Source organism: Coturnix japonica, chromosome 8, assembly GCF_001577835.2.
Source record: "Coturnix japonica isolate 7356 chromosome 8, Coturnix japonica 2.1, whole genome shotgun sequence".
NCBI classification, from domain to species: domain Eukaryota; kingdom Metazoa; phylum Chordata; class Aves; order Galliformes; family Phasianidae; genus Coturnix; species Coturnix japonica.
The window spans coordinates 22,999,288-23,017,837 of NC_029523.1; the positions used below are offsets into that span (position 1 = coordinate 22,999,288).

General features: G+C 45.6%; 1 protein-coding gene across 1 annotated transcript in view; it reads right to left on the bottom strand.

Moving 5' to 3' along the window:
- Positions 1 to 18,550, bottom strand: part of PLPP3 (phospholipid phosphatase 3) — a 41,928-nt gene that overhangs the window by 21,618 nt on the left and 1,760 nt on the right. The gene's annotated exons all lie outside the window — the stretch shown is intronic.

The following is an 18,550-nucleotide window of genomic DNA, read 5'->3' on the forward strand; positions in this document are numbered from 1 at the left end:
GTAATGGTACTGGTTTCACAACCTCTACCGTTTTCCACTCCCAGTCACAGAACAGAACTCCTGAGAATAAACAAGGCACGTCTCACAAGATGGCAATGAACATAGATTTGCACTGAACAGACCAACACTCAGTCCTACAATGCAGGAAAAGGTGCCAACACTCATTTTTGTATGGTCCACTTTCCCCCCATGAAATGGTCCTATTTGGCCACTCTGAGGCTACAAGGCAACAGCGTTCTCAGATCTACTGCAAAACCTTTACTAATACTGCAGAAAGGCTTCAAACCCTCCTTAGTACTGGTATCACCATGCTATTACACAGCAGCCATTGGACCGTTCCCTAATTCATTGAGGGCACTGGCATATTCATACTGAATCCGGTAACCAGAGGTACACTATTATCCCCATTTTAAACACAAAGGAAACCAAAGCATAGAATAACAAAGGGATTTGCTTATTTCAATGCAAAAAAGGCACATGGAGCCTGGTTCACCTTTCTGAATTATAACATCCTTCAACAAAGTAAAGGAAGGTTTTTTTAATTCCTTTAAATAAAGGGGAATTTCTGCTTTAATAACAGAACAAGGAAATCCCAGCTACATGCTTTTATCTAACTACACTGCAGGAGATCAAACAAGACTCCAAACCATGAGCATAACAGAAATCTCTCAGGGGCTGCTCCTGCCCCATCCAAACCCACAGGAGTTTTGCCATAGGTCTGCATGGAGGGCAGCCCAGAGCAGGTGTGGACAGTAAGGAATTGTGCAAGGCACCACAGGACACCGTAGGGCTGGACATTGAAAAATGATGTTGCTTTTGTTGGGAGGAAGTCCAAGTGACTTTGTGACCTCGAACCGCTGGTGTCCTACACTAATATTGGAGGGTTTAAATTTATTTATCTTCCTATTTAATAAAGGCAATTGAGTTTGGAAAACCTAGCACCAAGGGGAAAATGTTCCTTTCCTTGATCAGCACCTTTATCAACAGGCAGTTAATAGGCAATAATCCTAGGAAGGCTGGCAGAAAGCTAAAATCTCACCACCAACCCCAAACAAAATGCCTTGCAAAACCCCAAAGTACTTTCTGACCAGCTTGAAAAGTGCAGAAAAATCAAAGGCAGAAGAAAGGGCTCAGTGTTGGGTACAGCACTTTAAATCTTAGAGCCTTTGAAAAGTTAACACTAGTGCAGATTTAACAGGGGGAAAATAAAGGGATAAGCTTTCCTTGGCCACCCATTTGAAAAACTCATAGGGGGAGCAGGAAGGGAAGTGCTGTTTCTACAGCGACCCACCCATGCAGCTCTCATCTTCCCAGCCCAAGCTTTACCTTTGCACTACATTAAACACCCTCTCAGTCCATTTTGATGAAGACCCGTGGTTTCCCCCCCCCCCCAGAAAATAAGTATCTTCATTCTTTAAACACGGCAGGTCAGCAGAATGTTGCTGGCAATCTCAACAAAGCAACGTAATTTCTAACAAGCCCACTGTGATGGGTTTGGCTGCCAGTGTCCAGGCCCTGGGTATGTTTTTAAGGTTTTAGGAGATTAAAGGTCTAGCTTAATGAGTTAAAAAGATCATTAAAGAATTCGGCAGGGCTGAGTTGGGCATCTAATTCCTCATTCAAGATATACCATATAAATATTTGTGTACCAGCAAGCAATGAGCTTTCCTTCTGAAGTAGTGGCTGATCTTGGGTACATATAAACCTTACTTGGTTGCCTTTATCTGTACACATTTCATAATGCATAAAAAAACCTAGATTAGGCTGCAGTGAGCTTTTGTTGGTGTTTTAAAGTTGGCTTCCCCAGCTTTTAGAGGTGAATTGCATCACTGCAGATCAGAAACAAAAAGAAAATGCATCTCGGCTTTGGCAGATGCTGCAAGAGTAAACAACTCTTGAAAGCCAGTTGACATGTACACACTGATAACATTTGATAACACAAAGAATAGGAATATTTCCACATTTCTATCATTTGAGGCACATCCTGACAATCACCACATGGCCTGAGTGCACCAGCACCAACAGAAGGAGTGGGGGAAGGAAGGGTAGGAGTTTGGTCAACAAAAGCTGAATCTCAAGGGACCCAATGCATGGTCCTACAACAGCTAGAAGAATCCCAATGCATTACACTGTGATTCCCTACAGTCTTGAACAGTATCAGTTAAGTGCCTCCTTCACAATGTTTTTTTTGACTAAACCTGGATACTTGATGTTCATACATCCCCTGGAAGCCAGTATATGGAGCATCTTTTGCTTCATACTTCATTATCTTCTCAGTCTTGTTGATCACGCCTTGGTTCCAGCAGTCCAGAAGACTGCTCTGGGCATCTGCCCGTGTTTTGGAAACATAGCTAATGTCTTTGTTTTCAAAATAGATTCCCATTCAACTCTATTACAGCTCCACAGAAACACACAAGGATAGAAGATTCTCTAAACACACAAACAAACCCTAGACTTTACCATAGAGCAGGTACCTGCTTAAAAAACAATGTCTATAAACAAGGATCAGCATATATAGCATTTCACTGATTTGACCTGTTTGGGAAGGTCCCAGGACACAAGGGGTTGACTTCCTCCAGAATCAGGATTCTAGTTTTCTCATATCAACTTTCGATGTTACCTGTGTCACCCGGCACGGTGCCCGTCCTGACTATTAAAAAGTTAACATTATCCCACTTCTTTATTATTATTTATATTTCAGCCAATTCACTGGGACCTTAAAGGAAACCATTTTTAGGTTTACTGGCTGCTACTCAGGTTTACTGTCCATTTCCATTTAGATGATGATATCTCCTAGACTTTTTGTTGCCCTCACCTCAACAGCTCTTTAGTAAGAATTGGTTCTTTGGGAATGTTGGGGCAATGCATCCTTAAACCCATAAGAGCAATGGCAAGTGAAGAACACAGAATATTCACCTCTGGTACAGATAACCCTATAATATTTATGACCCCAATGGTGGCATGGGGTATTTGAAAAATGCCTCTAAAAGGAAGCATCAGAGTCGGAAGGAATATCTTACAGGTATCTCTATCTTGAGATCAAAGCCATCAATTAGCAGCATAACCCATCCCATCTTTTGCAGTAAGAACAACATGGAGCTCACTCATTGACCCAACCACTCTGGAGAACATTAAGAGGAAAGTTCTTTTGGTCACAGAAACTTTAAACCAAATGTCAAGTTATTCTCACGCACCACAAATTCCTTTGGATTCTAAACCTCTGCAGGAAATGCTTCCTTGCACGGCCGGAGCTCACTGTGCCAAACCTGCGTGCTCACCCTCCAGAGGCTCCTGATGACTGGGAGCACTGCCATTGCTTTTGCTGGGAGGAATATTACTCTTTTAGATAGTACCTGCCGCCATTTCCAGAAGTAAACAACACATACAAAGGAGAACAGTAGAGAAGGGAATTCTAAGAAGTCTGTTAAACTGTTCCTCCTGGCAGTCTGGCATGAGCTGATGTATTAAAAGAGCTTTAATTTAAATGTTCATATATTTTTAATACCTAAAAAAAATGCATTAATAAGAACAAAACGGTTTATCCAAGCCACGATATCTAGATACATATAAAATTCTGCATCTGTGGGGTAAAACACACCTAAGTCAAACTGGTCGACCAGCAGAAGTTGGAGAGGTGAATATAAAAGAAATTACAAACAGGAACCCAGGCCAATCAAACGTGATGGAAACAAAGCCACCATCACATTGAATAGAACAAGGAATAAAACGCCACAACAACCCCAAGGCATCGGGATCGTCTGAGGCACCTCAGTACATCCAAGTGCTGCGGAAGGTCTGGCAGATACAAGCCTGACCCAGGATGACCCAACTTGAGACGGGAAAAATTAAAAACACATCCACAAACTCTACAACACTCAGGGCAAACGGACCACGTGAAAAACACACTGTGGTGACTACTAAGTTTTCAATTACAAATGAAGCAAGCCTTGCTTCCTTTGCTGGTCAGTGGGGTTTGGAAGGAGCTCTGTCTCATCATGGCTTCCCTGGTTCTCCCTTCAAGGAAGGGCTCACGCTTGCTCAGCTCATGTGCTGTGCCCACAGGAGCCCCTCAGTTTTTCCCTTATAGCATTCCTAATCAATTCCTACTCATAAGGGAAATTCTACGGGCTGCACATCTTGAATTAATGTATAAAATACTGAGTACAGACTCCATACATCAGCTTAATGCTACCAGACACTACCAGGTATAAGGCACTCTTCCTTGCACAACCATGATAATCCAGCAGGTCTAAAAGGAAGCAGCCAAAGCAATGCTGTTGACTGAACCCTATTTATCTTGTTATTTAAACAACAATAAAAGGAGAAAATGCTGAAATTAAGCCAGCCCACCTGATCAACATGAAGGCCCCTTAAAGAGAAAAGGAACCAAATCTCATCTGCTAAACTTCCTGAGCTTCCTCCCTGCTTGCCTGGAGCATCCCGACCAAGCACTGCAGCCATAATTGAGCACGTTTTCGGGAGCAACTTCTTTGCCCGAGGAGGCCTCAAGTAGCTTCGTGACCCCGTTCTGTCAATGTACCTATTGTAAATGCAAAATCCTGCTTTGGATTTGCAGCGGCAGCCACCTGCACAAATAACTCAGGGTTATAACTCTGTAACCAAAGACAAGCACTGAAAGCTTAAGAAGTTTGTAGTCCGAAACACACTTCTGACCTCTTCCTTAAAAGTTCACTAATCACTTTTAATTCATAATTTATTTCCTCTTAATATACTTGCTTTATATATTACTCCCTCTTTTTTTTTTTTTCTTCTTTTCTTCCCCCTTTCTCCTTTTTTTCTCAGAGTTCCCCAGGAGAAAATGGTATTACACAACTCCCTTGATTAACTGGAAATGAAACTCTTCCCCCTCGGTAGTCATGATCCAGCTGGTACAGTTTCCAGAATATAATGTACAGTATACAGTGATGAAAGAAAGTAAAAAAAAAAAAGCACAAGTGCAGCTGGAAATGGTTCAAAGGCCCTTCAGGCAATATGGGTTTGACACTGGTGGTCCCTATAGCAGATCCCCATAAGGCTGTTCTTGCACATCAGTTTTCTCTCTCTCTTGTACTTCCATGTTATCAGGAGGACAGACCTTGTAGGCTGCAGAAGTTGCATGGGTTGAATAATTTCAGTGAAAACCAGCTGGAAATGGGATACTTTCACCTGCAGCAGAGATGCCCACACCGTGCTGCCAGCAATGGTAGGATCAATTACCTCCCTGTGACAGCTGCTTTGTGGCCAAATGACACCACGCAGACCTGTTCCCTTACAGCACAAAACGGGTTGGATCCGAATGGTGTGGGCTACAACCAAGCTGCTATTGACGTGGATTCTGAGGACACAATGCATACAGTGTTCTTTAAAACCCCAAAATGGAGAACTCCCCATTTTGCTTTCCACCCCCCTCATAACAATGCCCAGCCCCACTGTCAATGAACGTGTGAATAAATTGGGGGAAAAAAGGTTAAAGGAGCCCAAGGGAACAGCAGCCCCTTTTTCCTTATTGCAGTTAATTTTGACAAAGACTCCACTGTTTCCCTATCTTCTTTTTTCTTCCCCCTCCTTGAAGAGCTTTGTGCCAAGCTGCATTATTCCTCTTCACCATGGTACTGCCATGAAAGCTGCCTGGTATGTATGCCTGAAAATCACAGGTTTTCATGGAAATTGTTTTTTCCTTCAGCAACAACTCCCCTTGTCACATCAGGCGTGATAAAAAGAGGAGCAGGAGGGCACAGGTCTGACCACAAAACACCATGGAAATGTACCCACAATCACCCAAACCAGGCACCCACTGCCCAGCATCACAAAAACCCGCAGACACCCTCCAAAATCCCTTTTCCCACCTCCAACACAACCTCAGATCCATGCAAAAATGCCACAACCCCCTTTGCACAGCTTCTTTTCTAAGCACTTTGATGCTTGGGAAAAAGCCTATTTCTCCCCATACCACTGGCAGGCTTATTTTGAAGGAGGTTTTTAAATGGAAATAGTTTCTTTTCTTGTAGCCCATCATGGCAACCAGAGCCTGCTGGCTCTGTCCACTGAGGCTGGAGCTCAGCAGCTTGTAGGGGGTGTCCTCAATCTCCAGCCTATTTACTGCTCTGGTGAGAACAGCGCCTATAGACGCTCCAGTTCTCAGATCAGCGTTTGGAGGGACTCGCTTATTCAACAAACCAGCCCTTTCTAAGCGCTGTCAAAGGAGTGATTTGATGCCTTTCAGTGCTTGCTATACAAAACGCTGAAAGACCATGGAACTTCAAAAGCCACAGAAGCGGAGCTGGAGTTTGGCAGGAGTTCATTAGCTGCCTGTGTCCTTCTGTGTGTGGCTTGTAATTACATGCAGACCTGATGCCAAATCCTAAGCTACTGAGGGGTACCCATTAATGTGCTGCTGGATGGTTCACAGGTAGCTGATGTCGAGATTTATACAACTGGCAGGACAGATAATGCATGCATTTCTTTAGTTTTTCTTTAAGCTGCTCTTTTTTCTCCCCCCCCCCTTATTTTGGATCAGCCTACAAATGAAGTTCTGGCAGCAAAGCTGGGATGGTCCACCTCAGTCAGAGGCCACACAGCAGTGGGCCTGATCCTGTTGTCATTGTGGGGATGGGCACACATCCCCTTGGTGCATGGGCTAGACAGAAATCACTGGGGTTTTGCTCCCACACTGCAAGCCATAAGAACTCACTGTAAGTTCACCAAGGTCATCTTTCTTAAAAATAAGATGGTTTGGGTGGATTAATTGCTCATTATGGCCCTTCTGCTTCTGCTGACACCCCCAAGGGTTTGCAAGCTGAGCCCCCAATCATAGTTTGCCTTTGTAGAAAACAAAAGTGCACATTGCTCTCTGTACTTGCCTTCATTCTCCTACTGTAGGTAGTGGATTAGTGACAGTGGGGATTTCAACAGCAACCAGAGAAGCTGAGGAATCAGGTACCTGAAAGATGACTATTCACTTTGAGGAAAAATACATGCAACATACATTCCTCCTATAGAGGAAAACAGAGCAGTTAGAGGATTGTGGGACCAAAAAAAAGCCCTTCTCTTACTTGAGATCTGCATCACTTTGCAGCCAGCTGGCTCCCGGAGCAGCTCTTGGCAATTAAAACCCTGGGAAGTCAAACACAACAGCACGGAAGCTAACCTTTTATTTTCCTGTTTTTTAATTCTTGTCCTGTATTTAATCTCCAAGCACCAACTGTGGGCACCAAACTCTCAAGCAAAGAGGCAGCCATGGGGCCAATAGAGCATCTCAGCACTGAGCTAGAGCCAGTCCCTGCCAGCAGAACCCTTCACTTCAGAGAGTGTATCCCCACACATGCCAATTTGCCACCACCACCACTGGTTTTCCCAGTGGAGAGCAAAAACAATCTAGCCCTCATTTCCTTTTCCTGTTTGATGTTTCACTTTGCAAAAGCCACACAGGACTTCTTTAACATGTATATCTGAAGTCACCTTTTGCAATTTGCTTCCCAAGAAAGGGAGGAAAGGAAAGAGAACAAGGATACTGGCTTGTTCCTGAGCTGCCTCACTGCCCAGGAGTCCTGTGGATCTTTAGGTTATTGGAGGTTTGATGCTGCTGACCAAAAATGAAGCTGGTCATATTGAGAGAGCACTTGCAGAACTGGTCAGCCCTGATACCCCTGGGAGCAATGTTAAACCAGCCACAGGACAACTATGCACTCAGAAATCCTGGTTTGGATGCATTATAGATATACATATAACACCCAGAGACCCTCATTAGCATCAATTTGATAAACCTTGCTCTTCAACATTTACCTAACAGACAGCTTCTATACCAATTTTTCCTCACAGTTTTCAAGTACACAGATACTCATGTCTGCCACCACCCCTCCAGTCACCCCTACTGCCATATTCCTCTTACATTTCCCTCTTTTCATTGGATAAGCCATTTCCCCCACCACACTTCTTCCACCGTATCACTGCAAAGTGCCTCCAGTCCCGCAGGATAACTCAGGGCAGGATGAGCTGCCAGCACTTATAACCCTATGCTTGCACTCCTTTATCCTCCTAATAGAGCTCTCACTGCATTTGACATGATACAGCTCTCACCCTGCCATGAAAGCTTTCTTCCTTATCAGGAGAATTTTTAATCAACTAGAAGGGAAAGCATGACCTGACATTTTATTGCTTCCTTACACACTGCTTTTAGATGCTTTGGTTTTCTCCAGTTTGCATTCTTGCTAACTTCTTTAAGCAGGGCATCAGTGGAAAGCCTTGAGTCTTTCATGGCCAACAGCTTCCCCTGGATAATCTTGATGCAGGGAAGCAATGGACAACAGGGGGGATGTACAATGGGGTGGGAGAAGGCAGCACCAAGCTCTCACCCTCACTGCAGGTTCTAGGACATGGTTTTACCCTGGCCACAGTTCCAAAACAACAATCAGCGTCTGTGGGGAAGGGTCATAAGAAGTTCAGCTCTCCTCTACTAAAACCATCTGGTTCCTATAAAAAAAACAAAACACAACACCCAACTGGGTTGGTTGAGATGGTTGGCAGCACCTCCTCCTCACTCTGTTTTTTCCTCCCATTTCTCGAGAGCATGGTGGCACTTGGATATGCCATCGTGTGGGACAAGGATTCCACAGGCCACAGTCTACCCTGCTCTCAGCACAGTGGCAGCGGGCAGCCCAGTGGATGCAAACCCCACTTTGGCACCCATCTCACTTCATTTCTCCTTATCTGAGCTAGATGGTTCCTAACGAGGAGCCTGGCCCCCGCAAATGGTTTCTCCAGGTCTGAAACACCAATAGGTCAATGGGTCCCTCTCCAGCAAGAGGCATCACCAAACCTGCAGGGGAGGTACGGCAAGGACAATGAACCTTTATTATTATTATTTTTTTAAATCAAAATTTCTAAATCTCCCCTTTGTTTCCAACAGAAATAAAAGGGGGTGTGGGGGGGGGGGAGAGGAGCACTTACAGGCAGCTCCCCAGCCTGTAACACAAAACTGTGCTGTGCTGGGAAACCTTACACCATGCTGCATCCAGCTCATGCACTCCCCACACTGCTCACTGCCTCCCGGATGCTTCCCCAAGCTCAAACTGCCCTTGAGAGAAGCCAAGCCTCAGCCTCTGCTGAAAAGCCTCTTTGTTTGGATTCCCTTTCCAAATCAGCATATCCTGAGATTGAACTCCCTCCCACCCCTCTGCAGGGCTTTTTAATGTTCAGATGCCTTGGCAGCAGCCAGATTCGCCAGCAGGTTTGCGGCCCTGTAATAGCATTCAAAACCTCAGCGCTGGGGCATGTATAGCAGTAGAAACATCCTTCATGTTACAGGAGAGAGGAGGAGATATATATATATTATATTTTGCAGAATTACTTCAAAAGGTCCTTTAATCGTGAATTGTGACCAGAGGAGCTAAGTTCTCCTTAATTAAACAACACCTTTAATCTGCCTTCATTAGGCTACGTTAAGACACAGCAGCGAGCTGCAGCAGATTCTCAATGGGAAGCTAATAGCATTTTCCTTCATTAAGCCCACTCTGCCTGCAAGCTTTGGGGGAGAACCATGTTGAACTCATACATGCCCAGCGTGCACCTCAGTCTCATCCCCCTCGAGGTTTGCAAGCACCTGAAACATCCTGAAATGCCCTAAGGATGAAGGGACACTATGCACCCACAGGACCCCTGTTGAGAGCTGAGGCCCTGCAGCATGAATAGTAATGAGGCAATAATTCCAGTTACTTGGAGCCAAGCATACCAGGCCTTGCGGCAAGAGGCCAGTCACTCAGCCAAGAACTCACCCAGTGTGCCAGCACCTTGTTATGGTGACTATGCCAGCCAAAAAGCAAGGCATGGTGCAGCAGAATTCCCCTCCATGCAAGAAACTCCACCAACACCAAAAGGAAAACAAACCTTTCTCTCTGAAACCTCACATGCTCAGCCCAGAGCGATAACGCTGGGAAAAAGTTGTTTCTCACAGCAAGCTTTTAAAAAAAAAAGATATATCCATCTCAGCATTATATCTTTCCCCATGAAAGCAAAACGCTGAGCATTCAAGCAGGTGGATTTTCAGGCTGCAGACCCATTCCTGCATTCATAAAGCCAGTCCAGTTTTGCAGATGACTTCAGTGAGAGCAAAAGCAAAGTCTCTTTATGTTATATCCACAATCCAGATGCGTCCCATGGACAAATTCTACCCCACTCTGTCCAACCACTTTGGCACCCTGCAGCAGCTTTAGGCACTGGAAAACTTGTTTTGTACCCATGTGCATGCAGCGATTTATCAAAACAGGCCCTCTCTAAAATGCTATTTCAGTGGTTTTGCATGTCACCAAGATCCACTGCCAGCTCAGTAAGAAAAACAAGCGCTGCAAAACTTCTCCTTTAAGGAGAAAAAAAAAAAAGCAACAAAATACAGCAAGCCTCCCAGACCAGTGCTTTAGAAATGCTTCCACATGCTAATCAGCCTCCCATTCAGCTCCAGACTGAATAGGACTCCAACAATGACAAAGAAATACGCTGAACCTATTCCACATTTCATCCCCTTCGCTCAGAATGTTGCTGTTACCTTGGTTTTCTACTGCTTTGTGGGAACTGCAGCGGAATGACTGCTGCATGCTAAAGCTTCAGGGAGGGCCAAGAAACGGGGAGTGTAAGGCAGAAAAATACCCATTCTTGGTTATGAGGGGGTTGGGGAGAATTATTTTAAGAGGTTGCCATCGACGCTGCAAATTTTCCGAGGGAAAAAGGAAAAAAAAATACATAAAAGGCAGCTCTAACATAGAAAGCTTTGGTTTCGGGAAGGGCTGCAGCAACCCTCCAAGGCCATTTCCCTTTCTGTAGGAGGGGGGGGGAAGCATGCAATGGGGCCACCCAAGCTATGCTCCCACAGGAAAGGATGTGGAAGTTTTGGGGATGGGTGCACACACCTGTACTAAGGCCAGGGTTTGGTACAGCCTTGTGGCTCACAGCCTTCGCCCCCAGCAGTGCATCACTGAGGGTCAAAGCTTCAGTACCGAGACCCTGAAGCTGAAATTATCAGGAAATGCCTGAAATCATTGAGATGTAGGCTGGTAGCTCAGTAAACCCCATGGGCAGCTGGGGGTGCCCTCACTGTGGCCATCTCCTCACTCATTCCTCCATGCACAGGAGGCACGCACCTCCCCAGCCATGACAGCAGGTTCCCATCTCTGCACAGGATGATCCCTTTGGGCTTTTGAAGCCCCATGGAGAAACCCAGAGAAGGACAGGAGCAGAAAGTTCTGCTAAAACCCAGGGCCATCCTATCAGTGATCAAAGAGCTGCTTAAGAAACCTGATAGTGGTGTACTGATTCACAGCTATCAACTTCAGAGCTATACTGCCTGCCAACAGCTTACCAGCATCCAAAATAGCCCAGGAATACCACTCAGAAAATAAACTCATCCGGTGTTCACTAAACAGACCTGCAAACTAGAGAGATTTTTGGCTAACCCTTTGGAAACCATCACTTGAAAGAGTGGTGGGCTCAACAAAAAGCCTCAGAAACCCTAAAGAATCCTTTGTGCCAAAATGCTTGGGGTGCAGGATTGGTTGCCACGGCCACTGCAGGGGCTGCAGCAAAGACCTGGGAGTCAGTGCTGGTGGGAAAGGGGAGCAGGACTGGGACCATAGAGCACAGCATCAAACCAGGCCAGAACACAGAGGTGGTAAATAACTGTCAGGAAGATAGGAAGCTCAGACCCCATTTGTCACCAGCAGCTTTCAAATTCAGTGGTTCAATTTTGAGGCATGCAAAGATGTCTCAGCTTGAAATAAGCACACGCTGAATGAATGGCAGTAGAATTAATGCCTGCTCGCAGTGCCTGTCTCCAACATATGCACCATCATATGAAGGCACTGCTGTGAAAGCTTTCAGAAATGACTGTCGTTCTGACTAATTTACAGTAAAACCAGTTGAAAGCTAATTACAGGGAGTGCAGCTTGTTGCTTCCTCTGCACGGCAGCCAGCTACAACCCTGTCACTGCGGGGAGAAGCGAGCCCTCAGAGGGATCATCATTTGTGTCAAGAGGGACATCTGCCCAAAACCACAAACCAGGGACTTTTACTCTTTCTGTTTAACCTCGTGGAAGGAAGCACCGTGTGTGCTCAGCTCCTCCAGCCAGCAAAGCTGAAGCAGTCCCTGGAAGAGCAGCCTGCCCCACAAATGCTCCCAAAGGGATCCTCCATGCCACTGCTACCTGCAGTGTTTAGGGCAAGGGCTAAGTTTGCTCAGCTTTACCTGAGCTACAGCAGTGTTATCCCAACCTCTCAGGGTCTACAGGCTAAACCTACCTGTGTGCGTTAGCAGGAAGACCAGAGGCATCTCCAAAGCTACTCTATGATGCAGTCAGTACAGCTTTCAGGACTTTTTTGGGCAAGGGATTAAGAGCAATGGGAAAGTAGTACTATAGGATTAAGCATACTCTCCACTGATGTAGTGTCATCAACACTGTCAGACCAACTGCACCTTCCTTTGGGCTCTGGCTGGCAGCCCAGCAGCTCCTGACTGAGGACACCATATGCTCTGACAAGTCAACCTCAAATATAGGCATAAGCTATAGGCAATGCTGGTACGAGAACACATGGCACAAAGAGTATGGGCATTTCCAGAACATCAGAAGCCTTGGAGTTAAGTTACTCAATGCAGAGAGTCAGTTTTCAACCTTCTGTCTTCAAAACATTCAGCGCATGTGAAAAACAAGCCCACTTACGTGACCAACTAGAAAGTACAGGGTTTAAAGGTATTTCTGGGGGGGGGGGGGTTTGGAGTGAACTAGCATGATAATTATGGTCCTTTCTAACCCAGGCAATTCTATGCTTATATGATTTTTGACAACTAGAGAGCCACCAGGCCTATCTAATCTTCAAACCTTTTCATGCATCGCCTTGGCAGCAAACTTATGCTTAAGACAAGTTCTCCAGTGGTTTGTGTCATCAAGCACCACGGAGACACTTGGTATTCCTCCTATTTGGCAGCATTTCTTTACACTCAGGTCTAACTTGAGAAGCAGCTCCTGCTGGTCACAACACCACAGCTGCAAAGTAAGAAGGGATTTGTGAGCACAGCCTCCCATCAGCTGCTCCAGTAGCCCTGCCTATGGTCAGCACAGCTTTCCACCTGCTAAAATTGTGGAGATGGAACTTCTGCAAAGCAAGTATCACAAGAGAGCAAAGCTGAGGGCTGTTGGTTCTGCTGCACGAGGGATCTCACAGTTCTGCCATCCAGAAAATATAGCAATGGATTCAGAAAACCTGACTTCAGACCCTATTACAGCATAAACCCTAGATTAGTTTATTTACTGCTTTCTTGAGGCATTATTGTCCGCTTGAGTCACACTCACCTTTTTTGAGAGGCGTAACATGAGCTACTGAAAAACCAATGCCACTGAAGCAGTCAGAGCCCAGAGACAGGACAAAATAAAAGAAGAAATCTGAACAAAACAAACAGTGCTGGCCCTCAAAGCCTAATGGGCATCCAGAGGGAAAGCACACGGGGAGGGGATGCAATGAACCCCCTCAGGACACGGCCCCCAGGGATGCGTGGGGCTGGGGAAGCTGCAGCTCTCAGTGCTGGCTGTGTTGAGGCTGGGTGGGAGGACTCAGAGGCTGCTGCTGCCTCTCCCCACGCTGCCTACAACAGACATGGCCTTGTTCGTGGTAGAGGCAGACCAGGCGACCACAACGGTCCCTCCTGGATTGCCATGGATGAAGCGGGAGCATTGTATGAATGAAATAGAGAGGATGGGGTCTGTTCCCTCACAGCAAGCTACAGAGCAGGGCTAGGCTTTTTTTCTCCCCCCCTCCCCTCTCTTTTAACTCATTTCAGGCATGCAAACAGCTCTCTCATCTCAGATGAGCACACTGAAGAGCAGCCTTGGTTTGCAAGACAGTGCCCATGCAGCACAGGTTCCCCAGCTGTGGTATGCAAACCATCTCTGGGCTGCACATGGAGGCACACACAACTGGAGGATGCACCATCAACCTGTATCTAGACAAACAAAGTCAGACCAGAACAGCCTCAGAAAGGCATGCATATTAAATCGAGATTTAAAGGGTATAAAAATAATCTGTTTGATCTGGGAGCGATGTTTATATTATTTTCTGTGCTCACTACAAACAGATATGATTAAAAATGTCATCTACTGTAATCGTGATCCCATCTCCTCCTGTCTCAGAAGCAAGTACACAAGATCCAAAGCACTCCTGGCCATGAAGCACTTGCACATAATACTGCTTTCCTGGAGACACGTCTTCAGCCTGGCCAAATTCCACCAACTCAGAAAAGTAAGTAGATTTATACCCCCGAGGACTCAGTCTGCCATAGGTATAGCACTTCCTTGTTCTGCAATTAACACCTCAGCTATAATTGTCACTAATAACCTCCTCTTGATAGTTGTGTTTTGTTGTCTCTTTTTTTCCTCCAGGTTTTATAAAGCCTACACAATGTGTTTTGGAGATGTTTGAAATGTTTCTCTCATCTTTCCTTCCAGCTATCATAGGCTTTTAGTTTGGTTTCTCAAGAACGGGCCAAGAAACTGATGTTTGGCATCATGCTTCCATATTGATTGCTGGTCAAATAAGATCTTTTCAAATGCTCAGAAGAACATCTCAACCAAAGCACAGTGGGATGCCATCTCTGCAAACCTTCCTTTGCCAGAGCACTTCCAGAGCAGCTGCCAACCTTGCTGCTTCACAGGGAGCACGCCGCCACAAAGAGATCCTAGCAGGATTAACATAAGTGATACGTAAACATGAACAGCCAAACCTGATCTAGGGATGCTCCAAGCACAACGATGGGCTCTCCACCCACACAGCTCCTTGCGTGCGGTATGGGGCCAGTCTTCCCCAGCCCATGGAAGGCAACACCGAGGCGTTGGGACTGCCTGGCTGGTTTAGTGCTCTCAGAGCTTCATGGCCCTGGCTGAAAATAAGAAACTGCTGCTTCAGCAGTTTCTTCAGGCATGTCTACAGAGATGTTACCTACACATCAGTAAGCCCTGCACGGCAGGGTAGTCTTAACAACAAAACAACAAAAAGCAACCCAAACAAGGGAAAGTTGCTTAGCTCATCAAATTCAGCTTTACAGCACCCAAATAACTCTAACCTCATCCCTCATCTTTAATTCCTCCCACTCCTTACAATTAAATGACAAAGCCAGGCCTGTTTGCACTGATTTTTGTGATGGCATAGCAGGGGCTCAGGTGGAGCTCCAATCCTTTCTATTTTTCTTGCTCCTGCAAGCTGGACAACACAATTTTCTACACAGGAGAGGAGAGTTAAGGGTAGCCTAAACTGTTATCCCAAATTACAAGATTATATCCCCACTTACATAAACATTTCAAGGTCCCACTAGCATAAATATTTACATGCAAAGTTCATTGTAGCATTAAGCTCACTACAGAAGAGATGCCAAATGAGTGTGAACGCTGAAGAGATACTGAGGGTGAAGAGGCCCATCAATATGCTGCTTCTAAGCCTCCTGAAGGCAGCACAACTTTTGTTGCACAGAGTAACTGGGGTTGACAGCTAAGAGAAAACTCGATTATGGACTGAAAATGAGACGCACAGTAAGTTACCTGCAGTTTACATCTCTGCAGCCTTAGACACATGCTCTCATAATCCTGATTTCCACAGGAAAGGGGCATACCAGATGAAATCCCACTATTTTATTGCACAAGCAAGTCGTTTTGGGAGTTGTCATACCTGTGCAAGCTGCAAAAACACGAGCTACTGGAGACCCCGGTGTGCCCTATGGCCTCGCTAACGCAGCCCTCCCCTCTGCTGGGATGAAACCCTTCGCTTGCAGGCCACCAGCAGAGCACAGGTGGCTGCTCACTGCTGGCCTCCTGCAAAAACAGCAGGTCCAAGAGGAGCACATTTAACCCCAAATGCAACTTCCGTGGGAACAGCCTCCAAACATCCCACACCTAAAGGGTCAGGGGAGGAGGAGGATATATATCCTTACCTGGCCTTTGTCCTGTGCAGAAAGGTTATAGCTGGTTGACCTCTCCATACAGAGAATGAGCAACTGAAGTTGGAGTGAAGGCTTCCCTTCACAACTCATACTTCAGAACTCTCCCATTGCTCCTTAGGCTCACAGAGGGCTGGTTTGGCCCCATTTTCAGATGTGCTGAAGTGAGCAGCAAGCCACAGACAGGACAAGATGACTCTTCCATGCAACCAGACCCTACTGCAGCCCTAACAATCTCAGGAAGCATCCTCTAATTCTCTAAACAGAGCCCTCCCAAGAGGAGGAAGCAGATGGAGAAAGTTATTTTCCCCTCCCTGCACACTCAGTTCTTTTATGCCTCTTTTGCCCAGGTGAACTCTGACACAAATTTTCATGGAGGTTCACCGGATCTGTGATGAAATCTCTGGTTCATGACACAAGGAAGCAGAGATTTGCCAATATGGATGCTTGGCACATTTGCATGCTAAGTGAACTCGATAGAAGAGGGGCATTTGGAAACACTTAACTCTCTGCCAGCCCAACCCGAGCTGGAAATGAAGGGGAAATGCGGGGTCTCCATCAGCAGGATCTTCAGCCAACCCACTCCACTGTCAGCTACCAAAGCAACAAGCCCATGGCTCCATAGCTGCTCCAGCGATCCCCAAGGAACAAAGATACAGATCTTCCCCTCATGAATTTGCTATCAAGATAACCACTGTAGTTAACGAGCAGAGACAAAGTGGATCTTTCTAACACTCTCACAAAATTACAGCTGAAGGAAACTCCTGATAGCACTGCTTTACTTATTCTGACTTTCTTAGATGTCTATGATAATTGTCTCCTGGCTAATTTGTTTAAATTTGTATGTAAACAAAGAAGAGTTTGCAGCATCTACTGCCTCACAAAAAACCCTGTGTCATCTCTCAAAGGCATCTCAACCATGGCTTATTCTTCTCATTTTCCCCTACACAACAGCGATCTGGGGGCAGAATTAGAGCAGTATAACTACAGCAGAAGTCAATGCAGCGTCACAGCCCTCTGCAAATTAAATGACTGGTTTTAATATTTCCTAGAGTGGCCCTCAAGCGAGAAAAGCCTTCTGTTTCCCTGTTATTCTGAATGTCTTTGGGCAGCCACTCAAGAGTATAACTCAACTGCACAGGAGGCCATTGGCCATGACTACACACACCAGCAAAAGACCTCTGCCAAGTACAACCACCCTCTTAAAGGTCATTTCACCCAATTCTGCTTCTCATCGCCTCACCTAGAACTCCATTTCTTTACTGAGGATGTAAATACCCACCAACTGGTATCCTTCCACCTTTCTCTTACAGGCTTCAGCTGGAGCGCTTATCTTTCTGCCCTCACCTCCAATATGTTTTCTTTGTGACAAGCTCAGGAAGGAAGAAAAGTGGAAACCAAGCACTTGGAAAACTGCAAACTCTTCATTTTCCTGAGGGAAATGCAGAGCAAAGAGCAAGCCAGCAGGGCAGCTGGATGTCACAGCAACCCATGCAGTGACACCCACTGACAAGTCTGCTGCAGCAGGTATATTTCAACAGCCCATCCACAAACACACACCATAGGCCCTCCATCACACAACCACCACCCTTAGCACAGCCCACCAGGGCTCCTCACCTGTGTGTCATTAGCCAGATTTGAATTCTTGGCTTCAGCTGTTGAATTCCTGCTCTTACTTTCAAATGCTCCTCACCCCAAAACACAACCCTTGTGTTTACTCTCTCATTTCCACCTGCAGTAATGTGGAACAAAGCAACAATCACAGCTTCTGCTGTATCACATTACTCGCTAACAATACCTTCCAGTAATGCTTGATAAGTTCTGTTTACCAAAACTATCCCAAGTAGAATAACACATGGCAATTAATTACTTTTTCATTTCAGGCTCTCAGTCTGGAGAAGGAAAAAAACAACATAAAAAAAACACCTTTACCCATTTAAATAGCATTTATGTGTGCCAGGAATGCCTAAAGTCAAAAAAAAACTTGGGTAAATAAAAGTTTTAAAGTTCTGACTCCTAGCAGTTGTTTTACTAGGAACGCGGCCTTCTGTTTCAATAAGTGAGGTAAGTCAAGCTCATGGTTCTCCTTATAGTAGGTTCATGTGTATATTATAGAGTCATAGAATGGCCTGGGTTGAAAAGGACCACAATGATCATTGAGTTTCAACCCCCTGCTCTGTGCAGGGTCACCAACCAGGCTGCCCAGAGCCACATCCAGCCTGGCCTTGAATGCCTGCAGGGATGGGGCATCCACAGCCTCCTTGGGGCAACCTGTTCCAGTGCATCACCACCCTATGAGTGAAAAACTTCCCCCTAAAAATATGCAGGATATCAGATATTTTCATTTCTTCCAGCTACACAGTGATGAAGCTTTACTGCTCTGGCCTCTATCCTTGTGGGAATACAAAGAGAAAACCATGCCTCTCTTCTTCATATATTAGTGCCTCGTAATACACACCAGATGATCAATAAACTCCATAAAGATTAAATCAAACTGAGAGTCCTTAAAAAACGGCCTCTAAGCAGAAACAATTGTTTTAAAGACTGTGGCGTCTGGAGCATTAAACTCACGTGCTGCCGTGCTATTAA